Here is a 27040-nt window from a genome sequence, read left to right on the forward strand (position 1 = left end):
GAGTTCCTTTTTCTCCACATCCTCGCCAACATTTGTTGTTGCTGGTTGTTTGAAGATGTGCCATTCTCACTGGGGTGAGGTGGTATATCATTATGGTTAATTTGCATCTCCCTTATTACAAGTCATGTTAGACATTTTTTCATATGCTTATTAGGCCCACAATATTTTTAAGCTTATACATATCATACATCTTATGGTAAAAACAAATGCCTTAACACTTGATGTGTTGCAATATGATTGATGTATTGATGTGTTAGGGAACAAGTTGAGCATAATGCAGATTTTTCATTTGTTTTTTTGTGTAGTGTCATTATGAGAAACACTATTTGAATATACAAGACCAGCCAGCCAAACCACCCCTTGCAGGAATACACAGTTTACACACATACACCTCAAACACCTATTAGTTATCTTAGTGTACCACATGTTATATGAACCACATCTATCCATGTCTGCTATAAGAACTTTCCAACTGATTGTAGATAATCCCATTTCTACTATTTCATAGTATCATCTTTTCTAACACCCACCTCCGCAAGTACTGTCATGTGTTTTTCAAAGAACCATATTGTAATGTTTGTATGTGTATGTTTTTTTTTTAAACATTTAATATATATATAACTGTGCTACTGTTTTTGAAAAACATATCTCTGACAGGATTTTGGTATTACACTTCACATATTCCCCATATAATTCCTTGGTTCTTACTGCCTGATTTTACATAGTGTGGTGATTTTTAGGATTATTCATCTCATGAATAATTTTTTGAGTCACATCTTCTTTACTAAATTTAGTGTCTTGGATTTTTTTAACTTGATACTCTATTAATAAGAATATTTCCTTCAGTATTCTTTTTTTTTTTTTTTAAGATTTACTTGTTTTTTCATACAGAACTGGGGTACAGGCCAGAGATGTGGTGGGTGAGAGGATTCACCAGAGACAGAGTGGGGAGCTGAACAGGCAGATTGAGAAGTACACTGCTGAGGGGAGCAGCAGCAGGTCAGGAGAAGTCTGCCACACCATGTGGGTCTCCTCCGGGGCAGGCAAGGATCAAACTCATGTGGAAGTGGCTTAAGCTTCTTAGCGCTGTGCTTTACCCACTGCGCCACCAGGGAGGTCCTCCTTCAGTATTCTTAAAGAACATGGCTGTGGTATTCTGTATGATTGAATGAATGAATTCTGCCCGATGTTTACAGTGTATTTGAAGACCCGTGGCTGTTCTAGTTGTTTGGTTGGATTAATTAGACAGTGCCGTTGCCGTATGTAGCCTCATGATTAAATACAACCAATCCTGTAATTTGGGACTTTAAAATTGACTCTGGTTGTTTTGTTTTGTTTTGTTTTTTAATAAAGATTTATTTATTTATGCATATAGAACTGGGGTACAGGCCAGAGGTGTGGTGGGTAAGAGGATTCACCAGAGACAGAGTGGGGAGCAGAACAGTCAGATATACTGAAATACACTGCTGAGGGGAGCAGCAGGCCGGTCAGGAGAGGTCTGCCAGCCTTGTGGGTCAGCTCCCTAGTGGGTAATCGAACTGATGCTGCAGTGGCTTCGTAGGGCTTCATAATGTGGTGCTTTATCCTGTTGCACCACCAGGGAGAGCCTTTTTTTTTTTTTTTTGGCTATTAGTACTGTGATAAACATTCATGTATATATTCTTGGATATTTATTTTTTTAGAATATATTTGTAGTGATTTAAATTACAAATTAAGTGCATTTGTAGTAATACTAAATTATTAAATAAAATGTAGATGAATACCTTAAGACTTTACGACTTGTTTTTAGTATCCTTACAGAAAAATTTTAATTTACACTGTATGCTTAAGTTCTAAAGTTCTAATTTTATTATACCCTTACCATTAGAAGCATAATTAAACCTATCTTTAGGTAACTACAGGAGAGAATAACAGGTGGAAAATATAGAGTGTGATCCCTTTCTGGAGGGATTAACTACAGAAAGGCATGTGCAGTGGAGAATGGAGTGGGTAGAAATGATAAATGGAAATTTAATTTTTTACGTAACGAATGCTAGAGGTTTAATAAATGACAGGGGCAAGGTAAAGGCATAAAGTGGTCTTCTTGCAGTCAGAAATGCTGAATGACCCATTGATAAGAATAAGTTGCAATCAAAGAGAGTGAAAATGTTATCTAAGACTATCCAGATTTCACTTCCAGTTGGAAGATTTTAAACCATTGTCCTTAATGATAACAGTGTTATAAATAAGGAAAGTCTTAGGTAAGTGAAATGAATAATATGGGTAGTAGAATTTGTGGATTTGCAAAGCTCCAACTGAGTAGAATTTGACTCCAAGATTTTAAATTGAAAACAAAGAATGTGCTTATATGGGAAAGGATTCTGCGTGTACCCAGAATCCGAGAGCTTACGACCTTCCTATGCCTTCTCTTTGCCTATTTACCTTTCCAGTGAGTGTGATTACAGCTCTGAACAAAATTAGTGTGAGTAAAAGTAGGGAGACAAGAAGTATGAGAAAGTTATGCAAGAACCTAGGAGAAGATACAATTAGCCAGAAAAGTCAAGGTTAGAACTTAGAAAAGTTAGGAAATACGTATTTCCTGCCACTGGTCTCTTGTTGGACAAAAGTAGCAGTATGAGCAATCTGTTAGGATTTAGCTTTGTGTGATTTTCCCTATTTACTTGGAAGAACAGGCAATGATGGAAGCAGTCTAATCTGTGGACTTGAATAAAGGGTAGAGCAGTGAAGACTGGCTTCATCAATGGCTGCTTCAGTTTTGATAGCTATTTTTGATTAATAGAAGTCCAAAAGCAAAGTGATTATTAAAAGCTAGTTGAGAATCTAAGACATTGTACCATCAAGGAAATTGAAGCTTGAGAAATAAAGGCATATAATTTTCCACCTTCTGTCAATATCTAGATCCCTAACACTGACCTGGAAACAAATGGACTTGATTTGTTGTATGATTCAGTAGTTGGTTACTTTTTTCTTTTTTTATTCCTGTTTGGTTTTTCATTACATGCATATACACAATTTACCCATTCTTATTGGTGAATACTGGGATGATTCCTATTTTATGATATGAATAAAGTTGCTGAATTTTTTTTAAATTGCTATAATATCCATAATATTTCATTTCTAGGTATAGAGACAAAAGAATTGAAAACAGTCTCAAAGAGTGATTTGTACACCCATGTTCAAAGCAGCATTATTCACAGTGGCCAAAAGATGGAAGCAACTCAAATGCCAATCAATGGATGACTGAATAAAAATGTGATCCCTACAAAGGAATATTATTCAGCCCTAAAAAAGAAGGGGCAGTCTGATACATTCTATAACATGGATGGATATTAACATTATGCTTAGTGAAATAAACCAGTTACAGAAGGATAGGTACCATGGAATTCTGCTCATTTTCAAATTAATAGACAGAAAGTAGAATGGTGCTTGGCCAGGGATTGGGAGGGACTAATGGGTACATAGTATCAGTTTTGAAAGATAAAAGCAATTTTGTAGATGGATGGTGCAGGGGAAAATGTGAATGCAAAACAGTGTCAGTTTACTTGCTGTAATTGAAATATATCTATAATACTTAAAAAGGTATAGTTACAGTATATAACTATACTATATCATCAAAATAAAAATTCAGGGCCCTCCCTGGTGGTGCAACAGGTTAGGACACAGCACTCCAAACAAGTCACAGCCGCTTCACTGCAAGTTCAATCCTAGCCCCAGAGGTGACCCACATGGCGTGGCAGAGCTCTCCTGTCTCACCCACTGGCTCCCCTCAGCAGTGTACTTTGTCAGTCGGCCTGTTCTATTCTCCACTCTATCTCTGGTGAATCCTCTCAACACCACTGCACCTCTGGCTTGTACCCCAGTTCTGTATGAATAAATAAATAAATCTTAAAAAAATAAAAATTCAAAAGAATAAGGTTGCTCTGAAAATCAAATGGGCTACCTACTATGACCCTCTCAGATGTGATTTTGGAAAGTAATTGATAAAGCGATTCTCCCAGTGATCTAGTTACCAAAGGCAACTAATTTAGTAGTTAAGGAACTCACTCCTTTTCCAATGGCAGGGAAATTAGCTTTTCCTGTGCAGCAAAATATGATATAGATTTTAGGGTGATAGTTCTCTACTTCACATTTTCATGTACCAGTGTCCTGTTTTCCCTTTCCCTTGCCTTGTTTATTAGATGTTTTGGAGAAGAGGTGGGAGGATTAAATTTGTGATTGAGCCATAGCTTGCTAGACCATATGGAGATATTTCAAATTTGAGGAGCATATAACCAGCAAATTATTGAAGCTGGAGGCAATAACTAAAACAAGTATAAGCAAGGGTGAGTGCACTGTTAGTCACATTTGGAGAATTTGCTCAACATTAGGCAGGATCATTCTTGAAAGTACTGATGTGGGAAAAGGATAGATACAAAATGTTGAGCAACCAGTTTGGACTGCAGAACATTATTATATAATACCCAAATGTAACTGAGTGAATCCAACTATATGTTTGCAGTTAAATCATAGTGCAGATAATCTGACCCAGTATTTCACTTGACTGAGTAAACTATTCACTGGATAGACTTGAATTTGCTTTTTTATAGCTTTTCACTGTGCTTTTCTCCTACCTCTTAATGCCTGTCAATCACTTAGTACCCAAACTAATACACTCAGCCAGCTGGTCAATGAGAACGCCCCATTCTTGTGAATTTGGTTATTAGCCCATGGAATTTGCCTGAGTTGGCATTTTTTAGGGTTTGAAATGGTTACTAAGAAACTCCAAGGCTTCTTTCCTTTTGAGGTAATGGGAACCATGGCTATGTAATCTGTCAGGAGTCATTTTTGCCACCAGCAGAGAGCACAACTGTGAATGAAGACAATATAAACGAAAGCATTTTAGGGTCCTCCCTGGTGGCACAAGGGGTTAGAGTATAGCACTGCGAAGCTAGCTGCAGCCATTTCAGCATGAGTTCCATCCCCTGCCAGGGAGCTGACCCACATGGCACAGCATACCTCTCCTGTCTTACCCACTGCTCCCCTCAGCAGTGTACTTTGTCAATCTGCCTAGTCTGTTCCCCACTCTGTTGTTGGTGAATCCTCTCACCCCCTACACCTCTGACCTGTACCCCATCTCTCTATGGATAAATAAATAAATCTTTAAAAATAATAAATAGAAGCATTGCAAAAAGACAAATCTCTGATAACATTGTGTACCTTCAGGCTGAAGTTAGCTTTCAGTCTTGCCACTATTGACATTTTAGGCTGGTTCATTTTTGTAAAGAGGATGCTCTTCTGGTTGATAGACCAATATCCTGGTCTCTACCACCAGACGCTCCTTCACCTGAGTGAGCTGAGTACAAATGTGTACTTTTTTATTTGTGTCATTTCTAAGCCAGTTTCTCTTGATGGAGTTCTTTCCTTAGTATGCATTTTATTTTCCAGCTTCTTTGCATGCCTGGTAATTTTTAAATAGTTGCCAGCTTTGTGAACTTTCTGTGGTTGTATGCTAGATACTAAAAATTATTTTGAATCCTAGTCTAGGATACAGTTATTTGCAAAGAATATGATCATTTCAAGACTTACTTGGAAACTCTATTGGGAGGAACCACAATAACCTTTAATTTAGCCACACTGCTTTAACAACATCCTTCTGGGTATTCAACCCATTTTCCATCTGTTACGAGATTTCTTCACTCTGGATATTGAACATGAACTATTCTCAGCCCTGTATGAGTACTTGGACTTCTTCCGCCTGCTTCTTCTCCAGTGGTTCTTGCCTTTGCCTTAGAGAGTTTTCTCATAGACATTTGCTGATCAGTTTGAGGAGATCTCTGTAGTTCTGGGGCTCACTTTGCAGCTTTCTTCTCTCTAGTATTCTGCCCTGTGAATTTTAGTCACATTGGCTTTCTTGAATATTCAACTGTATCTCTTTAACTCTGGGTGACTGCCACACTGTTTGAGTTTTCCTTCCTGCTCTGCTGCCGGGGGCAACTATAAGGCTTACCTTGTTTATTTCCCTTTACTCAGGGATTACTGGACTGAGTTGCCAGGTGTCCAGTGTCTGAAAATTAGTGTTTATATATATTATTAAATTTTTTTTAGTTATGTAAGTCTGCAGAATAGATCTAGTTCTTGTCTAGCCTAAAACACAAGTCCTTCTAGTATACTTCTAATCCTCTGTCCAAATAATTTTTGGAAGAATGGTCTTCATAAATTTTCAAGTACTAATAGAGTTTTTAAAAGAACACTTGCATATCTGTTGAAAATTTTAAATATAACAATTTTTTTTTACTTATGTACAGAGAATGAAGTTTGGGTCATGTTTCCTTCAGAAATGCATTGATTTCTCTGTGGCCTAGTATAAGGTTGCTTTTTATGTTTCTTTTTTATGTTCTTTTAAAAAATGGCATTTATTTGTAATCAAAGATATATGCAGTCAGTATGATCACTTACGTATTTTGAATGCTTTGTTTTTGTTTTGTGCCTTAGAATTAAACTGAAATAAATTCTTAGCATTGTATTAAAGTGACTTTTAAAAAACTGGCATTGTAGTTATTCCGAGCATCACCCTTACAAATTCTTCAATTTCTGCAGTTATAATGGAATTTTTTAAATACAATCTTAGGCTCGGGAAAATAGGAATTACTTAACATGATATATTTAGGATCATTTCCACTTAACATTTCTTTTGAAATAGGAAATAAAACTCTGTATTTTATAAAACAACTAATTTAAGGAATAATTACCAGAGAATTACTAGTTTTTTTGATACCTGTTTTTTAGATGTTAAGTAAAACCAAATTAAAATACATACAAATTCTGAAAGTCTATTTTAAATGAACTAGATTAAGAAATACATATTTCTAAGTAAATATGTATTTAGGTTTAACTTTTTTCCTTAGGGATTACAAACAAGTATTCACAGATATTTACCTTTCTCTCTATTTAAGCTTATATTATTAAGATAGTTTAGTTCTGTAGAGTAAGATTAACATAATAATAAGTTTAATCACTAATTCATCAGCTCTGTATGTGAAAGATGTGTCATCAGAAGAGTTGAGTCGAGAATTTTGATTGGAAAACCAGAGTGGAAGTCAGAGAATTTAAAATTCTTTGAAGCTAACAAACCTGAACAGAACTCCAAAGCAGGCTCTGACTAGTATTCTCCAGAGCCAGCATGTATTCCTAGCTGAACATGTTACCTCTTAATTCCAAAGAATCCTACAAATACCATCTGTGCCTATCACCAACCATCATCCACAATCCTTGCAGCGAAACGATAATTTTAAAATACATTACTCCGTAATTACACATTTATAATAGTGGAAAAATACTATTTTGTTGTTTTTGTTGTTGTTGTTACTGCCTTGAGACATATTCTCACTGAAGAGGTATTATGCATCCGGACCAGTAATACTATGGGCAATGATTTCTTTGTAAACAAAATAATATGCTTTGCAGATAGCTGATCTAAGCAGGTCTATTCAATATTTTTGATGTCAGTATTTTTCTATTTTAAATATGCCCTTTTATAAATAAATGTAAATATTGCATTTAACTTTCAAAATATACTCTATTTTAAAATACAATAAATTTCCACAAAATTATACACCATTATATTGTGAATATTATAATTCTGAAATCTTCCTTTTTAAATCTCAAGATTAAATTCCTATTTGAGTATTTGTTGCTCTACTTTCTTATTACAACTAGAAATAGCGTCTTCCCTGAGGAACTAACATTAGCAGATGAATCTGTTACCATGATTATCAAAGGTCTTTGTTAGAAACTTTACATTTTTAAAACACGATGACAGTCCAGTTTAATCTGTTGACAGGAACCCATGCATGAACAAGCATAGAATGTATGGAGGGAATGTGATGGGGAAATCTTTTTTTGTTTGTCCTAGGATTTTTTTTTTTAAGACAAGGATTAAATTTGTTTCGACCTTAATTGCTTTACACACATTCTTGTGACGTTGCAGGAGTGGGAGGGAGGAAGAAATAAAGGGAACTGTGACTGTGTGGCACCTAAAAGAGTATGTTAGAAAGGGAGAGGAGAACTCCTAAGCAAGCTGGTTTGACCAGAAACAGAACTGCCTGTGACAGATTAAGAGACAAGCAAGGCTTGGAATCTGAGAGCAAGCAGAGAGTGGAAATTTACAGCTGCCCTGTGAGAGTGTTCAAGTGATCGTTTTTCTGCTAACGTTTTCCGGTGGTAACTGTTACTCCTCAAACAGAGACAGAAAGTCAAGACAGGATTGTGGAAACTCTCTACTCTGCCATGCTTTGGTAATAGGAGGCACCCACTTTTAAATGTAAGATAAAGGCTGTTTCATCTAAAGTGCTTTGAGCCCAGAGAGCTGTCTTCAGCACCTCACCATGTGTCTACTTTTTGTTTCTTAGACAAGCCTGGAGATTCTTTAACATTTGGTAAGTAGCAACCAGTTATCTATATTGGCATGTAGAAGTGGAGTTAATATGGTAAACCTTAGTTTTAGTTGGGGTTTTACAGAATTGCTTATCTTCATTTTTAACTGTTAACCTTGTTTCTTTGTGCATAAGGATGGGCTGCTGTTACTAGGAGAGGTTAAAAAAAACAACAACTACAAAACAATACTTCTCTGTTGCCTGAGGCACTTGAACCATTACCAACTGTTCTGTGTCTATGGAATATCTTATTTTGGAAATGAGTTTTTATTTTCAAAGAGTCTCCAAAAACAAGAACAGTGACAATATACCATTATTTATGTTTCTCTTTCTGTGTGAGAATTCAGAATTAGTCTTTTTATCTGCTTATCATCAATGCATTTAAAATTATTACTGTGATGTTTGCTATCATCAATTACTATGAGGTACAGCATTCCCTCACAATTCAAATAGAAGTCTTAATGATATCCTTAATTAAAAGAATCTAAAATTTAAATGTTGAATGCCTAACATATTAGATCTAATAACTGACATGATTTTTGGGAAAGTTCTGTGATGAAAATGAAAATCAGGCATTTTTTTTTTTTTATGTAGGAAACGTACCATTTGAAATGATATGAATGCACATGGATTACAAATTAAATAATAAAGCAGTGTTTGTTCATATTGTTCATAAGCTCATATAATATTGTTCTGTTGATGGGGCTCCTATAACTTTTTATACACACACACGTACACATGTATGAAAGCAACAGAGCAAAGAAGAATAAACTCTTAAAAATATGTATTCATTTTCAATAAAAACTTTTATTTGTCCAATCATAATATAGAAGAGTGTATGCTAATTTTATGTCTTTTTTAAAAGGAATCCATGGAAGGCATATAATCATTCTTCTGTGGGAGGAAGGAAGTTTATAGTGTTAGCTGCTCAACTGAGTCATTGCATAAAGAATCACCGTGCTAAGCAAAGTTTCTAATCTGTTTTCTACCAGCTTCAAAAAATATGTTCTGAGTTATTGATTCAAGTAAGTCCTGTAAGACAGCTCAACTTAGCTGAAGTACAAACTTCAGCAGTGTCAGTAAACATATTAAAAGAGTTTATATCTAGACATAATATAAAATGGCTGTACTTGCTCTATTATTTCCTCTGTGTAGAAGCCTGTAGAACAGGTTTTGTATTGTGGGTTTTTGTGAAGTTTCTTTTCTTTTCTTTTTCTCTTTTTTTTTTTTTTTTTTTTTTGAAGACGGCATACGAGATGTCGAGCAGTGACTGGAGTTCAGACGTGTGCTCTTCCGATCCAGTTTTTTTTTTTTTTTTTTTTTTTTTTTTGCCCATTGTGCAAAAGCCCTGTGGAAAGCTTTTCTGAACCAGTATTATAACACTTAAAAGTCAGTAGTAAAGACAATATCACAAAATAACTTTTACTTATCTACAGAACTCTGTACTTTTAGTCCTTCTTAAAACTGATGGAAGATTTGCAAACAGCTTCACAATTTTCAGATTAGTTTTTTATCTTAAACTAGTAATTCAGTGTTATTACCTGACTTGAGCCCATAAGAATTAAATATAGAAGTAGAGAATAATCTCTATAAATCCTTATGTTTCATAAATTAACTTCTTAAGTGTGGTTTTGGGCTTTGGATTCATCTTCTTTGGGAAACAAATGGTTATTGGATTTTATTTTCTGCAGAGAATATTTTTTACTCACATTATAGAAAAAAAATTTGCCACCCTGAAAAAAAATAAAAAATAAAATAAATTCTAGTAATAAAATTGAGTATAAAAACAATTATATTGAAAAGACATTTTCCTATCTCCCAAATGTAATGCTTGAAGAAAAACAAATTTAGTGAGTTGGATAGCTATTTGGAAGTATGCTTATACATAGAATTTCTAGGTACTTTAAGAATTGATTGTAATGCTAATGAGATCTTGTCTCACATTTAAATCAGTAATTTTTATTTTTCTTGCTATAGGAATGTTTGTAGCCCTTGCTTTTATGCTTATGAGCTGTTTCTGAGCTCTAGCCCAGTGTTTGGCACACAACTGGTTACCTATTAAATGGTTTACTAGGTGATGATTTTTATTTGAGTCACAAAATGGAACTGAGTAGTTTTTCCAAGGTATCCAAAAAAGGAAAGAGATTTAATACACCTGCCTTCTTAGGAGGAAGAATTGATTGAATTGTAGAAACAAAACAATAGTAGAAAAGAATAGGCCTATTAATAGGGAAAAAAACTCCTTGGTAAAACTTGGTGACAGTACTGAATGAATAGGGAATGCGACCAGGGAAGATACTTAAAAGCTAGATATCTTGAGTACATGGGACATTTTGAAGAAGGATATCAAGTAGAACTCAGAAGAGTAATGTATTTTTATTTGCTTAGTAGGATCCATGTGAAGAAATGTGACCTATGTAGTTATACTCACCCTAAGTTTCTTTAAGTAATACACTAAACATGTAATAAGATAAAAAATGCAGAATATACTTAAATGAGTTGTAGTAACAACTTTTCTGATTAGATCTTTCAAGTCATAGTTGAAAAATAGTGATTTCAAATAGTTTTATGGAATATAAATGTTTGATAAATGTTTATTAGATGATTAAATAAAATAAGGTAGAATAATTTGGATAATTTTCTATTTCTGAGATCTGAGTATCTGTTTATATGTCTGTGTACATATGTATTTATAATGAGACTTAAAAATAATATTGAACTGACATTCCCTTAGCAAAGGAAAAATCTTTTGAAACTCTACTACTATTTTTTTAAATTATGGTCTATATAGTATTCCATTAATAGTGAAATACTGGTTTATGGAAAAACTTTACGATTTGTAAATGAGACAATATACTTTTATAAGTTTTGTGACTTTTTAAATTTTCTTGTAGAAACTCATCTATTCTCTATCAACTTTGGGAGTATTAAGTATTATATTAACCTCCACAACCAGAAAAATGTGTACAAACCTGAAAGACTGTAGGATAAGAGATAACTAGCTGAATCACTTTCATCCTTACTCTTCCTTGTTTTTATAAATACACAGTTTGTAGACAAGCACTGGAGCTAATTGAAGCTTTGAAAGTTGTATTTCACACTATAACTATTAAATTGTCTGAATACTCATAGCAGTAAATAAAAATTTTATGATTATTATGTATAATAAGTAGATGCTTATAGGAAAAACTAAAAAATGAATTGAGTGCCCCTCGATAATTCTATTTTGAAAAATAATCATTTGTCGATTTCATTGATTCATTGGATAATCTCATGACAGATACTAAGTTTTGAGATGACCTAAGCTTCATTCACATCTCTGCTACAAATTGATGCTGTGAAGTTTTCATGTAAAGTAATCACTCATTGGCAACCTCAAATAGCTAAGTGATGCAGAAAATTTTAGCTCTAACAACTGGATGGAGCTGCTAACAGAGATATTACTATAAATCTGATAAATGAAGTTATTGTTTTTGTTTTGCATTCTGTAACAGTAGTCCACAAGATTGTTATTTATAACATATATTAGTTTATATCTTCCTATTTTATTCTATTTAAATTATATTTTACAATTCTTTCAGTGGTTATAATAAGAATTAAGGAGCAGTTCTGAAGTACCTATTTCCCTTTTTGCGAAAGTTTTTATTGTGATATAAGTCTAATCTGGGCTTCTAGATGAATGTGGATACATAAATCTTTCTCACAAATTTTCCATTTCTATGCAAATTAATCATTTTTAGAAAATGTCTCTTAAGCTCAGTTAATAAAACTTATCAAAACAAAATACTTTTTAGTCATTTTGAACTGAGAAAATGAGTGATCGGTGAAAGACCTTATTTGTACTTTATTGTCTACTGATTTTCACTCACTTCTAAGGGAGTCAAAATTCAAAGTCAAAATTCAATTACCATATCTTCTGATTACATTTAGGATATCTATTTTAAATAAAGTTGTTGAAAAATCGAAGATATTGATTGATTGAATACTTTAGTATACATAATAAAGTGTTTTGTAATTTGGTGTCATAATACATATAACCATATGATATGGTTTATGATTTTTTTTTAAATCTCCATAATTACAATTCCAAATTAAGATTTTGCAAGTTGTGGGGGGAAAGGAGAAGGCTAAGCTGTTAGGGTACTGCAAATACAGTGGAACTTTTAGGTATACTTTTTTAGTTTTGAAATTTATATTCATCAAATGAATCCATTTAAGAGAAGAGATCAATGACTATTGACAAATGTAAACATTCATATAACCTCTGTCCCACTGATTTTCTTTTAAAGATCTATTTATGCGTACAAGAGCTGGGGTATAGGCCAGAGGTGGGGGAGTGGGGCGGTGAGAGGTTTTACCAGAGACAGAGTGGGAAACGGAACAGGCAGATTGACTGAAATACACTGCTGAGTGGGTCAGCGAGCAGGACAGGAGAAGTCTGCCACTCCATCTGGGTTAGCTCCCTGGCCAGGGATCAAATTTGTGCTGCAGTGGCTGCAGATAGCTTCATCATGCTGTCCTTTAACCCGGTTGCGCCACGTAGGAGGGCCCCCATTGACTTTTATTTTTTAACTAAGATTTATTTATGCATACAGAACTGGAGTATAGTCCAGAGGTACAGGGGCAGTGAGAAGATTCACCGAGACAGAGCAGGGAGCAGAACTGGCTGATGGACAAAACATACTGCTGAGGGGAGCCATGGTTTGGTCAGGAGAGGCCTGGGGCCTCCCCAGGGCCGGGGATTGAACTCGCACTGAGGTGGCTTTTGCTAGCTTGCAGTGCTGCGTCCTTACTCATTGTGCCATCAGGGATGACCCCCATTGATTTTTTAGAAAGAATTTTATAGGTCCAATTATTTGCCACGATGCACTTTTGGTTGTATTAGTCCTGTCTGATCCCTAAGAGATAAGTAGAGATAAAAAATGATAACTACTGGAGTTTTCCGAATTTTTCAGTGTAGTGATAGGTTTATTTTATTTTTAATTAATCAAGAAGCATCTGTGGTTTAAGTTTAAATTAGAAATCTAGGGAAAATTCTGGGGAATGCTCCTCTCATTCAGTGTTTGATAGTAAAGTTAAGCATGTGAAGGAAAAGAAAGTTTACCCTTGAGTTGTTGGCAATTGATATTTTTTATGGTTTGACCTATGGAAATCTTAGTTTTGTTGATTCAGAGATAAATCTCCCATGTCCTCAAACTTCTGTGGGAAACCTTTGAAATTAGAACTATTATTGAACAGCACATAGTTGGAGTTTAGACATAAAGACCTGTAAATACTCTTGCCACCTACAGGTAGACATTATTCCCCTTTAAAATATTTAAAACAGGCCCTCCCTGGTGGCCCAGGGGCTTAGGACACAGCACTGCAAGCTAGCCACAGCCGCTGCAGTGCCAATTTGATCCCTGGCCCTAGAGGTGATCCACATGGCACAACATGGAGCAGCTCTCTGGCTGCTCCCCTCAGCGGTGTGCCTTGTTAGTCAGCCTGTTCTGCTCCCCATTCTGCTTCTGGGGAATCCTTGTACCACCCCTGGACCTCTGGCCTGTACCCCAAGTTTTGTATGCATAATTAAATCTTTAAAAAAGTATTTAAAACAACAATGATGATGGCATTTCATACCCTATAGGAGCTCTACTCCCAACTTTTCTTTTCATCCCTCTTCACATAAGGCACTGGACATACTTATATATGACTCACTTGAGTGATTAACATTGGGCCATCTTTACTGTCCTTCACATGTAAGTTAGGGAATATGAAATATTTTACTGTGTATTTGGAAAGCTAATCCTGCCAAAACATACTACAAAATCTGAAAGGCTAGAGTTCCCTGGGAACAGAACTGAATAATCTTTCTTGGCTTTCTCTCCAGGATGTGAGCCAAGCACTACTCTCTGAAACTTTATAGCTAGAGTAACAGAACTCATATTTGTTTCACTAATACTTTGAAAAATATGATCAAATATTCCACAAATTGAACTCTAAAAAATGGTTGTTTAGTCATTAAAATTATTGTATATAAGAGGTTGCCATTATAAAAGCATTTGAGTGGCCTGTTAAGTTTGGAAAAAATAGAAAACTTGAAGGAAGAAGAAAATTAAACATCCATAAGCCAACTATCCAGAGGCAATCACCATTAATTTAAAAATTATTTTTCCACATATAGGTTTGTTGTATTTGTTTTGTTTGCTTTTACATAGTTGTAGTTGTGTTCTGTAATATGGGATACTATTTTTAATAGCATTTTTAATATATTCTACACTCTATAAAAACATTTTCATGGCCATATAGTGTATTTCATTAAATATATGTAATCATTGACTATAAGTTAATATATTTTCATGTATCACTAAGAAAGAAAAAAATCCATTAGTGTAAGGTTCCAAGAATTATAAGACACATTTAAAATGTTTAAAATGTGGAAAGAAAAGTTATAAAGATAACAAGATAATTCTTTATTTTCTTAGGATTAATTACAAGAAGTGGAATTACTACTAAGTCAGAGGTTGGTGAACATTTAAAGATTCTGGATCCAGATTTGCATATTACTATACCAGTTTATTCCTGAAAATGAGGAATGAAGTAACCTTTTGCATCTTACCATTAACAAAATAGAGACCTGTCAAAATACTAAAAAGTATTAATTATATGATGCCCAAAATAGGTTTTCACTTTGAGGCTGATTTTTTTTTTTTTTTAACTATGTGTTTAACTGTATTTCCTCCTTTGTGGTTTTCCACTAGCTATATAAATTATTCTTTAATAGCTTTCGTATTCATCTTGATCTTTTATAATTACATTAGTCTTCTATGTTTCATTCATGTAATAATTTCCCCTTTGCAAAGGGGAAGGTGGTGAAGAGAAACACAGACATAGTCATAGGCGAGTAGGAGGACTGATGTCTCCATTGATCTGTTTTTCTTGTGGTACCGTTTTACATGTAGTACTTTATAAAACTTTTTTTTTAGAAATTGGGTGTAGGCCGGAAGTGCAGAGGGTGAGAGGATGCATCAGAGACATCAGTATGCATCAGATGCATCAGTAGACTGACTGAAATACACTGCTGAGGGGAGCAGCCAGTGGGCAAGACAGAAGAGGTCTGCTACTCTACATGTGGGTCAGCTCCCTGGCAGGGGGTCAGGCTCAGGCTGCAGCAATGATGAGTGCTGAGACTTAACACCTAAGCCACCAGGGAGGCTTCTTTATAATACTTGTAATAGTCCTTCCTAAGTGATAATCCTTGTAAAAATGTATCCTTTCTTATGCTAAACAAAATAAGAAGGAAAAGCTGAATACTGGATGTTTTCACTTAAGTGTCGAATATAGAGAAACCAAACAAACTGTCAAAAAGGAAGACAAAACTTGCAAACTGACTATAAATTCGAGGAGCAGGAAGAAGAGGAGTCAAAGCAGGGACAGTAAGAACACAAGGGCCTAGTAATGATTCACTGGTAATATGGTGGTGGGAGAACTGTGGAGATTAAACCTGAGGGGATAAATCAAATATTGTACAAAAATGAGCGACAGTGCAAAAAATTAATGAATTTAGAGAAATTTATCTTTTGTTTCTTGGTATTCTTGCTTAATTTAGTTCCCAAACACTTCTTTGAATTTGTGATTGGAATTATATCTAACAATGGACTATAGAAATAATATATATTTAAGTGGTAGTACATTTAGTAATATTCAGTCTTTCTATTAAAAAATAAGTTGATTTTTATACTATGTCATTTTCTGTTATGTGGATTTTCTCGAGTCTCTTTGTTTTATTGAAGAAATTGCATGTTCATTCTAAATAATGAATATAACTTCTGTAATAAATGTAACTAATGTAAGAAGCTGCCATGTTCTTTATTAAAGTGGCTATACCATTTTATATTGCCACTAGCAGTGTATGAGTAATCCAATTTCTTTGCATCCTAACCAGCATTTGGTGTTACTGCTGTTTTTCATTAGTCATTCTGCTATGTGTATAGTTAATACCTTACTGTGGTTTTAATTTGCATTTCCCTAGTGTTTAATCATATCAAACAACTTTTCATTCTTATTTATCTTATAAATACCCTCTTTAAAATGCCTTTTGCCATTTTCTTTTGCTTATGATTTTTTATTATTAATAGCTTTTCTTTTCTCATGAGATAATAGTGATGTACAGCATTGTATACGATTTACAGGTATAGGATCACCCCCTACAATTGATACCCACCACTAAGATATCCATAGTCCCCCACCATAGTACATTGTACTCACTCCCCATTTTGCCCTCCTCCTATCCCTCTCTGATAACCTCAACTCTACAGTTAGATTTTTACATTTTGTTATTGGTTGTTGGTTTTCTGACCTTTGTTTTGCTTCTCTACATTCCACATATAAGTGATACCATCAGTACTTTGTTTTTCTTCTTCTCACTTGTTTGTCATAGCATAAGTCCCTCCAGTTCCATCCATATTGTTGCAAAAAGGGTTCATCCTTTTTTACAGCTGGGTAATAGACCATTCAGTACATATGCCACATTTTCCTAATCTACTTACATATCTCTGCTCACTTAGGTTGGTTTCTTAGGTTGGCTATTATAAATAGTGTTATAGTTAATATAGGAGTACAGTTAATGTTTTTGCATTCTTTAGGTGGATGCCTAGGAATAGAAATGCTTGATCATGTGGCTGATGCATTTTTACTATTTCTAACATTTCCCATACTATTTTCCATAGGAGATACACTAGTTTACATTCCTACCAATAGTGTAAGAATGTTCCACTTGTTTTTGTTCTTTCTGATATGGGCCAGTCCCATGGGTGTGAGGTGGTATCGCATCCTGGTTATGATTTCTATTTCTCTTATAGTAAGTGATGGTGAACAGTAAGTGACTAAAGACAAATATAGTATCACAATTATTTAGTAAATTGTAGGGGTGGGGGGGGTGGGAAAGGGGCACATTTACCATTGGTGACTTTGTTTTTGTTGAGTCATTTGAGGTCTTTGTAGATCTTTATGATCAGTCCCTTATCAGTTCTGTGGAGTACAAAAATTTTCTCCCAATCAGAGGGTGTCTCTTTGTTTTGGTTAATGTCTCTTTTGCTGTACAGAAGCTTTTCAGTTTAATATTATCTTGGCTGTTTATCTTCTTCTTGCTTTATATTTTAATGCTTTACCCAGAGCAGATAATAATGATAGTGTGATAGTTCTGATTTTTGCTTTGCACCTCTTTATAATGGCAGTATCTGCAATAATAAATACTTCTTTTTACTATTGAGCTAAGGTTTATATATTTATATTTTTTGTCTTAGTAAGTTTTTATCATCAACTGAAATAATTTTTGTTTTATCTCAATAATTGCGTTCTCCATTTTTCTAGTATTAAATACTCAGATTTGACATGATTCTGTATGCATAACCTTTCGTTTATTGACAGGAATTATGGTAGAATACACATTGAGATAATTTAGATCGCTTCTCTACTAACTTCCTATTTCTTTTTTTCTTAGTAATTTTTTTTTCTAAGATTTTTATTTATTTATTCGTACAGAACTGGGGTACAGGTCAGAGATGCAGAGGGTGAGAGGATTCACCAGAGACAGAGTTGGGTACAGAACAGGAAGATCGACGAAGTACACTGCTGAGGGGAGCAGCGGGCTCGTCAGGAGAGGTCTGCCTCGCATGTGGATCACCTCCGGGGCAGGCGGGAATTGAACTCATGCAGAACTGGTTTAAGCTTATTTTGTGCTGTGTTTTAACCCGCTGCGCCACCAGGGAGGGCCCCTTAGTAATTTTTAAAATTTTTTCTAAGAAAATTTCTAAATTTTTTAATCTTTCCTTAAGTTCTCTTCCATATTATCTGTTGTTCTTTTTCTAGGAAGGACTTTTCTTTAGATAAAATCAGGTTGAAAGTAAAATAGATATATAATATAGCCTTTATTTTACCCAACATGTACAAAAAGAATTCATTTATAAAGTTGACACACTTACCATGTGTTACATGTATGTAATTTATACATCCTATGCACAGTAACAAATACACATATCTATACCATATGTGTGTAGTATCTATGCTTATGTATGCAATATCTAACACAATTATGTAAAATTCTGTTTTTCTTCATGTTTTAATATTGCTTGTTATATATTCATCTCTTTATTCTCAACATGTTTATGACATTTTGTTTTAGTTATGTCCCTCTTAAAGTTTGTAGTTCATGCATGCATGTGTGTACGTATAGCCCAATATGAGCCTTGATTTTTTTAGTAGTAGCATTTAATACATTTGTATGCATTCCTTACTAATGAATCATTAGTAGTAGTTGTAACTAATTATTGTGGAAGTATTGTAGTAATAATAATTTTCCACATTTTTTTATATTCTACATTTACTTTTTTTTTTCCTTTCCATTCCTGATTCTGTCAACTTATTTACATATTTTTGTTTCTGTTTTTTTTTCATCTTCTGGTGCTAGAAATTTCTCCTTCTGTTACTTTAGTGCTTAAAGTTTAATTTATAACAATTATGAGATTAAGACTTACTTTAATTTATGGATGATATAATTTTAGAAAGCCCCAGAACTTAAAATAATATAGAAGGTGGTTAAATATAGAAAAGTATATTAAAATTTTATTGTGATTTCATCATCATCTCTATCCTTTTCCTTGAACAAATTACAAAGTCTATAAAAGAAATTTAATTGTGCTCTCAAAAGAAATTTAATTGTGCTCTCCAGATTATTGTTATTAGCTTTTATTATATTTTGCCTCTCAAAATTTTAATACTTTAGGAACACTTTGTAACAAATGTATTAAATGTCGCAGACACATTTCAGCATTCATTTGGACTTAACTAAAAATTTCATTTATTTTTATTTTTGACTCCATATCATTACACTATTGCTTGGTTATCCTATTTGTCTTCTCTCTCCCTTTTTCTTCCTCTACTCCTTCTCTTTTTTCATGTCATGACAATTTTACTTTGCCCAAACACATGTAATAGTTTGAGTATAGAAATTTTTTTACACTAGAAACTATGAAAATAGTTTTCACTATATCTTAGCATTTAAAAAAAAATTATTTTTGCATATAAGAGCTGGGGTATAGGCCAGAAGTGCTGGGAGTGAGAGGATTCACCTGAGGCAGAGTGGGGAGCAGAACAAGCAGATTGACAAAAGTACAGTGCTGAGGGGAGTAGGGGCCATACAGGAGAGGTCTACTGTGTGATGTGAGTCACCTCCCTTGCTGGGGATTGAATTTATGCTGTAGTGGCTGTGCACAGGTTCATGGTACAGAGACTTAAACTCTTTCACCACCAGAGAGGCTCCTTCTTAGTATTTGAAGTAAAGTTAAAAATCCTGATTCTACTCATGGTGCTTTGATTCTATTATAGATTTTTTTCCCTTCTGTGGAAGTATGCAGAACTTCTCTTTAGTCTTACAGTTCAGAAATTTTAGATTATATCTTGGAGTGGACCTTATGCATTTCTACAATATGATAATCATTAGTTTAATTAAATCTGAAGATACGCACCTTTGTTCCACTTTGAGAATTTGTTTACATTATTTTTTTCCTCTTTATATTAATTTGTTATCCTCACGTTGTCAGTCATTGTTTATTTTTTAAAGAACTCTTATCCAACCAATATTGACTCTGAATTGGTTATTTTTTTACTCTCTAATATAGGAGATTTCTTATCAACTTATTTCATAGCAGCTGTTCTTATTTTATATATATAGTAATGTCATTTTCTAGCTTCTTGTTTTAATGCCTTACCTCTTTCTTTCATCTAGTTTACTCTTGTTTATATTTCTCTCTTATTTTCTTAATTTTCTCTAATGCCATTGGCCTATTTATAAGCAAGAGACTATATTAAATAGCATTAGTTAGCAAACATTGTTTTCTCTGGCTATCTAAAGAAATGGGCAAAGCATACAAATAGGGAATTCACAGAACAAAGTTTAGAGGCCAGACAGTTTATGAAAAAGCACTTGTTCTTATTAGTAATTTGAGAATTGTAAGTTAAAGTAGTAAATAAAAAAACCTTTTACAAATGTGATATTGGCAAAAATGTTAAATTCTGACAATGTTAAATTCTGTTGGGAAAGGTGGACACAACTGCAACTTATACACTGCATGACATGCACAAGAATTAGTATTACAATCACAGTTGTAGTAGTAAACAGTTAGAACCTGGAAAAGTGGTAAATAAATTATTGTTTGGCTGTACAGTGAGAATGCTATACAGCAGGTAAGATGAATGAACTAGAGATGTGTGCAGTAACACAAATCTCATAAACATGGTTCTAAGGGGAAAAGGAAATGACATTTCTGTAAATCTTTGAAACATGCACAGAGGTATATATATATATCATCTCAAATGTTAGTGAAAGTATGGAAACATGAAGGATAAATGATGAAAGGGGGTGTGGGATGGTGTATCAAAGGGGTTGTTGCTTTGGCTGTTTTTAAGATTGCAGATATACAGAACTTGTTAAATAGTTCTCTTTTCTTTTTCTGTTTTATCTAAGTTAAAATACCCAGGGGAATAAGTGCTGTGAAGTATTTAGATTGGCTTGGCTGTATCACAACCCACTCATCAACCAATTGCTATCACCAGGACAGTTGATGGAATACCCCATCAGTTTCCCCTGTGTGGTTAGGAGGGAGGGGGGTAAACAGACAAGTCTATCCTCAAAAGAATCAGGGACCAAATAACTACCAGACATTTTCTCTTTTGATTCAGTTCTTTATTATTTCACTACTATTATTATTTTCATTCTTATTTCCATTCTTTTCTTGGAGATTTTCCATGCAATGCCCTCTTTAACTTTAGTTGAATTCTTCATCCCTACATCAATGAATTATAAGTTCCCACTCTACTACGTGTTTTGTAAACAATATTCAGATTTCCTTTCAAGAATCATTTTGATTTTGTTGCATTCCTGTGGGCTTGATTCCATCTCATCTTTTTTTATTTTATTTTTAAAGATCTATTTGTTCATACAGAACTGGGGTACAGGCCAGAGGTGCAGGGGCAGTGAGAGGATTCACCAGACACAGAGTGGGGAGCAGAACAGGGAGATCGACGAAGTACACTGCTGAGGGGAGCAGTGGGCGGGTCAGGAGAGGTCTGCCTCACAATGTGGATCCATGTGTATCTCCTCCGGGGCAGGCAGGATCAAACTCACGCTGAAGTGGCTTTAGCCTCCTAGTGCAGTGCTTTAACCCTCTGCGCCACCAGGGAGTGCCCCCATCTCATCTTTCAATAAAATTTTCAGTAAGTGTGCATGATCTGGTCACATATAAATGTATTGGCTACGGATTTCTTTATAAGATTATCAATTTTCCCTCTTAGAGCTCTGTCTAGGTTTCTCCCTGGTCGTATGTTTTATGGAAGTCCAAAAACAACTTGGTTTTTATCCTTCTGTTGTTAAGGTCATTTTGTAGGAATGTGCTTTGAGAGAAGAATGTTTATTTCTTCTAGGAGTCACAAGACATACTAAATTTTCAGTCTCAACTAGAAAAATACTTGAAATCACCAGATTTAGTTTGTTGTTGTCTTTTTAGGCTGTGATGTCTTTGATTGTTATCGTTCCATTTTTCTATAGATCCGTTTTTAGTTCCTTTTGTTTTTATTGTTGACTTTCTTTACCTCCCTCTATTGTTTTTATAGGATAACTATTGTCTCCATATATTTTCTCTCTGTGTGTGTATATACAAACAAATATTGTCTTGATAACTTTCCTCCATCTAAAGTTTTGGTTTCTTTGAACTTTTCCTACATTCTGGCAAAGCTTTGTGTATCTGTGTCTCCACTTCATTTTGAGGTTTATTTTTCCATCTTCCAGTTCAATGACACATTATAGATGCTCAGTAGTTTTCTTAATGAGTTATAGACTGACTCATTTAGCATCTTAGTTGCCCTCAGTTTTCTATGGAGTCGTTTCTGTTTTATAAAGATTTGCACAACCATGCTGCACTTGGGGTGCATATATGTATGATATATGTGATTTTGATTTCATCTTGGCCAGCTGTCTTGTCTAATTCCTTTTCCCTTTTTTTCAGTTATGTCTCTTCCATCTCCTACATAGTCTCTTCCATTTCCTACATAGAATTACTTTTGAAAGCAACCTTTTTTGCCCAAGACCATGGGGCATTTCTCCTCTTTCCCTGTTCTGCTTTTACAAAACAAACACAAAGTATTTTATTTGTTGTTTGCTCTGATAATTCACTCTTGAAAGGAGAGCAGTACAATAGGACCTCTGGCAGTTCACTGACACTGTGCTGAAAAGTCTGCTGTCAATACTGACCATAGAGGTCAGGTTGATATACCAGATTCCAACACTGCTATCAATGCCTATAGTAAGACAGTGTCGCAGTGTTAGACTTAACTGGCGTCATCTTCTGTCCCTCTTTCTTGCTTTACTGAAATATATGCCCTAAAAAATGTGAGGAAGATTTTAGAGAACTGCTGTTGCCGCCACTACTATTACTCACCACCACCACCACCACTATAGCTGCCTTATCCCCAGGAGACACTATTTTCAGGACTCCCTCTTTTCCTTTTATTTCCATGATCTTTGTCTTTAATCATGATGGATTGAAAGTTAAAGATTGCAGAATGGCTGTGGACCATGAATGAATTGCCTAAAACTGAAGCATAGGGCCTGTGTAATTTTAAAATGTGATGCACTTTCTTTAAAAAGTCTTATTTCACAATAAATAATTATGAGACAAGGATGATAACTTCTGAATCATTTAGATCATTTACAATTAAGTTAGACAGTGATTTAAATACCTTGTGTTTTGAGTGCCATTGGCTCATTTACTGAATGACTGGGAGGGTAATTGCATATGCAATGACCATGGTTACCCAGAAGGTAAGAAGACCTACTTCATGTTTGAGGGTGGTGCAGGTACTCTAGGATGGAGTCAAGTTAGCCATGGTCTCTGAAGAAAACAGCAGGCCAGAGAGTTTCACCTTAATTTGTAAGGCATCTGAAGTTTTTCAGAAGCTTGTAACTGTGTTATTTGATGGTATAGCATGAATTTTGATTTCCTTTAACACATGGGCCCCAGAATACAAGAAGAGTGATGCTTTAACATTTTAAAACATTAAGCTTATTTAAGTTAATTTAATGTAATAGTTATTATGGTATACAGGTACATTTAAAATATACACATTTAAACTCTGAACATTAAAAAATGTTTAAAGGAATAATGTATTATGAGGTATTTTAATGTGTTTTAATTTTGTTGCCTCTGAAATATTTTCTTTTAGAAGTATTTAAAAATAAAATTAGAACTATTTTTTTTAAGTATTTGTTTTAATCTTGTTGCTTCTGAAATGTTTGCTTTTTCTCCACATAAAAGAGGTAAAAAATTTTTTCTGGGCTAGACTTGATCCCTAGTACTTAGCAAGATGCCTGTGCTTAGTACTTATACAAATTTTTCAATGAGTAAATTAATAAACCAATGGGCAAATGAAAACCTGGGATACAGTGAATCAGGAAGTGCTGATTTAAACACCAGGTTAACAGGAGAGTTCTGAAAAATGCTTATAATTTCACTAAGGTTAGCATTAGAATTAGCTAACAGAATGACAGCTGAGCAGAACAGTGATAATGAACAAAAATCACATCATATATGTGATCTGTGTTATAATATGCACTGTTTTGATGTCATGGAGTATGTAGCCAAGCTTCCTACAATTGAGTATCTTAATGCAGAACTACATGGAAAAAGAACACTATTATACAAATACATTTAGCCTTAAAAAACAGCCTGTTTTAGCCACCCCCATCCCCACCCCTCCCACCCCCATGGCGCAACAGGCTAGGACGCAACATTGCAAGCCGGCCTCAGCTACTTCAGTGCAAGTTGGATCCCTGCCCCGGAGGTGATCCATATGGCACAGCAGACCTCTCCTGACCCACCCTCTGCACTCCTCAGCAGTGTACTTCATCAGTCTACTTGTTCTGCTCCCCACTCTGTCTCTGGTAAATCCTCTCACTGCTCCTGCACCTCTGGCTTGTACCCTGGTTCTATATACATAAATAAATAAATCTTAAAAAAAAAAAAGGAAAAACATGGCTCCAGTAGTCATGAATCTAGAGCATTTTAATAAGACAAAACCGTATCTCAACTACTGCATCTTTCTTTTTCATGAAGTAATTTATTGCCTATATCATGAAACTTTATTTTTTTTTGTATTTATTTTTTAATTGAAGTACCATTGGTGCAGTCAGCTTAGTGAAGCATCAGCAGAACCACCGTAGCCCACCAGCATACTCCACTGGTCAGAGACTTTTTATAATAGCAGCTAAACATAATAGAATACCTTCCTTATAAAAGAAGCCCCTGTGCAAGGAACCTTAGACATATCCTTAATTGTCACAGCCCTGTGTGGGAAATCGTATTACCCCCACTGAAAGGTAAGAACAGAGAATCTTAGAGAAATCACATACTATGCCCTGGATCACCAAGGCACTAAGCAACAGATTGCTTGTCTTGCCAAGCTATCTAATGACTTTCCTACCCACCTCCAGAGTATATAAACTTTTAAATACATTTTACCTTTAAACCTTTTTCTAGCACTACCTGTTATTGATAAACTTAGTGCATCTTTATTTTATTCTTGAGTTTTGTAAAGTGATGAGACTGTTTTTCCATTGCTCTCTTTTTTGCAGCTGACACTGCTCTCGTTTTATTGAGAATCACAGTGTAATCTTCACATCACAATCTTTGATTGCTTTGTCAACCATCAGTATTTGCTTTAGAGGCTGTTTGGGGTTGCTTTAACTTACTTTATTCTTGCCCTGAGATAAGTTCCTCTCAAACTTACCCTGACCACACTGTGGAGTTGAGGCATCCCTACTTGAAAACAGCATCCCTACAAAAACCAGAAAATATCTGTCTTCTGTCTTATTAAAATTCATACCACAAGTTTCATGTTCTATTCCTAATGTATTCTATTAAAATTTTTTATCACAATATCGAAGGACTTTATTGGAAGGCTGTAGAATATCTCACGGATCTTACAGAAATCTTAAGAAACCACATTTAGGAAGTAGGGATCTAGATAAGTGAAGGGTTTAGAACCATAGGCAAGAGTAGAGCACTGTTAATGAAGTAATAGAAAAAGGGAATTAATTCAAATGTCCTGCAATAGACTATTATTAAAATGTAAGAAATTACCAAATAATAATTATACAATGTGCCTGTATAATGTAGTGGCTATTTCTGTGACTGTTCTGTGTCATGTCTATAACAACTGATATTATTAGAGATATAAATATCACGGAATGATATTCAAGTTATAAAAAGTAGGGAAAATCCTAAAATACTATGCTTAATAGTTTAATTTTATTTTTAAATACTCTTAAATTTAGGAGGATTATCTATCAAACTGATACAGATGTCATCTCTGGGTGATTGGTTAATATTCCATTACTTTACATTTGTTTTGCTAACAAATGTAACATACATGAATATTCTTTACTAAGCTATTCAGTAATTATAATTGGGGGATGACAGCCATATTTGACTTTCTTTTCTGTGTGCAAATAGATGTTCTCAAAAACAAGAATTTATACTTTTCCCCATTCTCCTCACCCTCTCATAAAGCAGTCCTCATTTCATCAGCTAAATAATTGAAGTCTAAAAACACTTTAAATAAAAGTATAATGTAATTACATGATTATCATGGAGTAGCACACTTTTAAACTTCGTTTTACTGCCGTGTATGAATTCCAGTTCCTCTTTTAACATGTTTATTTTATGTATTATATCATCATCATCATCGCTGTCTTTAGTTAAAATATTTGGAGTTTTTGGAGAGGATTATGCTACACAAATAAGGCATCAAGATAAAGACAAATACTGACAGTCAGATAAAGTCAAACCAATAACAAACACAGAAATTTGATGTAGGCTACCAGAGGAGGAAAGAAAGAAGAGAGGACAGAATAGGCAGGGAACACAGTGGTGGTAGAGGATTCTGGGTGTTTTGGTGGTAGGTGTCGTGTGGTAACATCTGAAGGGATAGGTTCTAAATCATATATATTTAAGCCAGTATTACCTCAATTTAAAAAAAAATTCAGTGTTATATATGAAGAGGGATTTTTGTTTTGTTTTGTTTTTTCCCTTAGTGCAGTAGGAGATATAAGGATGTCCCAATCTGAAGGTACTGAGTTGCATCCTCCGGAAGGGCAGTTTCACATTTTTCAATCTAAATTTTGTTCCTCCAAATAGATAAAGGTGCAACTATGTTTTCCTTTAGGTACAATGATTTATGGGTCATCTCCAGTGGAAAAGCTCTTTTGTCCAAGATCCTGTGGTTTCAGTTATTTCTTGGACAATAAATAGCCTATTGATGCAACTTAATTTATTGAAAAAAATGAGTAGTCAGAAAGGTGAAAACCTGATACCCATTTTTCCCAGCAAGTCTTGTTCTTTTCTCTTGATAATACATACAGTCTCTTTGTTATGTCCTATATAATCTGGTCTGGTTCTGATTTCACTCCTGCAATGTGTTGAACAGTGTTCACAGAAATGAACAGTGTTCACAGAAACACATTAGACACCTGAAAACTCAAAATGTACCTTATTTGGAAATAGTGTTTGCAACTGTGATTAGTTAAAATGAGGTCATAC

The 27040-nt window shown here is 34.6% G+C and overlaps 1 protein-coding gene across 10 annotated transcripts in view; it reads left to right on the forward strand.

Moving 5' to 3' along the window:
* CAB39L (calcium binding protein 39-like) overlaps positions 1 to 27040 on the forward strand; it is an 86781-nt gene that overhangs the window by 22031 nt on the left and 37710 nt on the right. Inside the window, exons 4-6 of one of the 10 annotated variants that reach the window (XM_012723309.1) lie at positions 8388 to 8414; positions 9277 to 9436; positions 14876 to 14913. The exons of 2 other annotated variants lie outside the window; for them this stretch is intronic. The gene's annotated coding sequence lies outside the window, so the exon portion shown is untranslated. Of the gene's footprint in view, positions 1 to 8003; positions 8415 to 9276; positions 9437 to 14875; positions 14914 to 27040 lie in introns of those variants that run through there. 7 more of the 10 variants (XM_012723303.1, XM_012723306.1, XM_012723311.1 and 4 more) reach the window with 7 other exon arrangements.

Source organism: Condylura cristata, unplaced genomic scaffold, assembly GCF_000260355.1.
Source record: "Condylura cristata isolate star-nosed mole 26May11 unplaced genomic scaffold, ConCri1.0 scaffold00010, whole genome shotgun sequence".
In the NCBI taxonomy this organism is placed as follows: domain Eukaryota; kingdom Metazoa; phylum Chordata; class Mammalia; order Eulipotyphla; family Talpidae; genus Condylura; species Condylura cristata.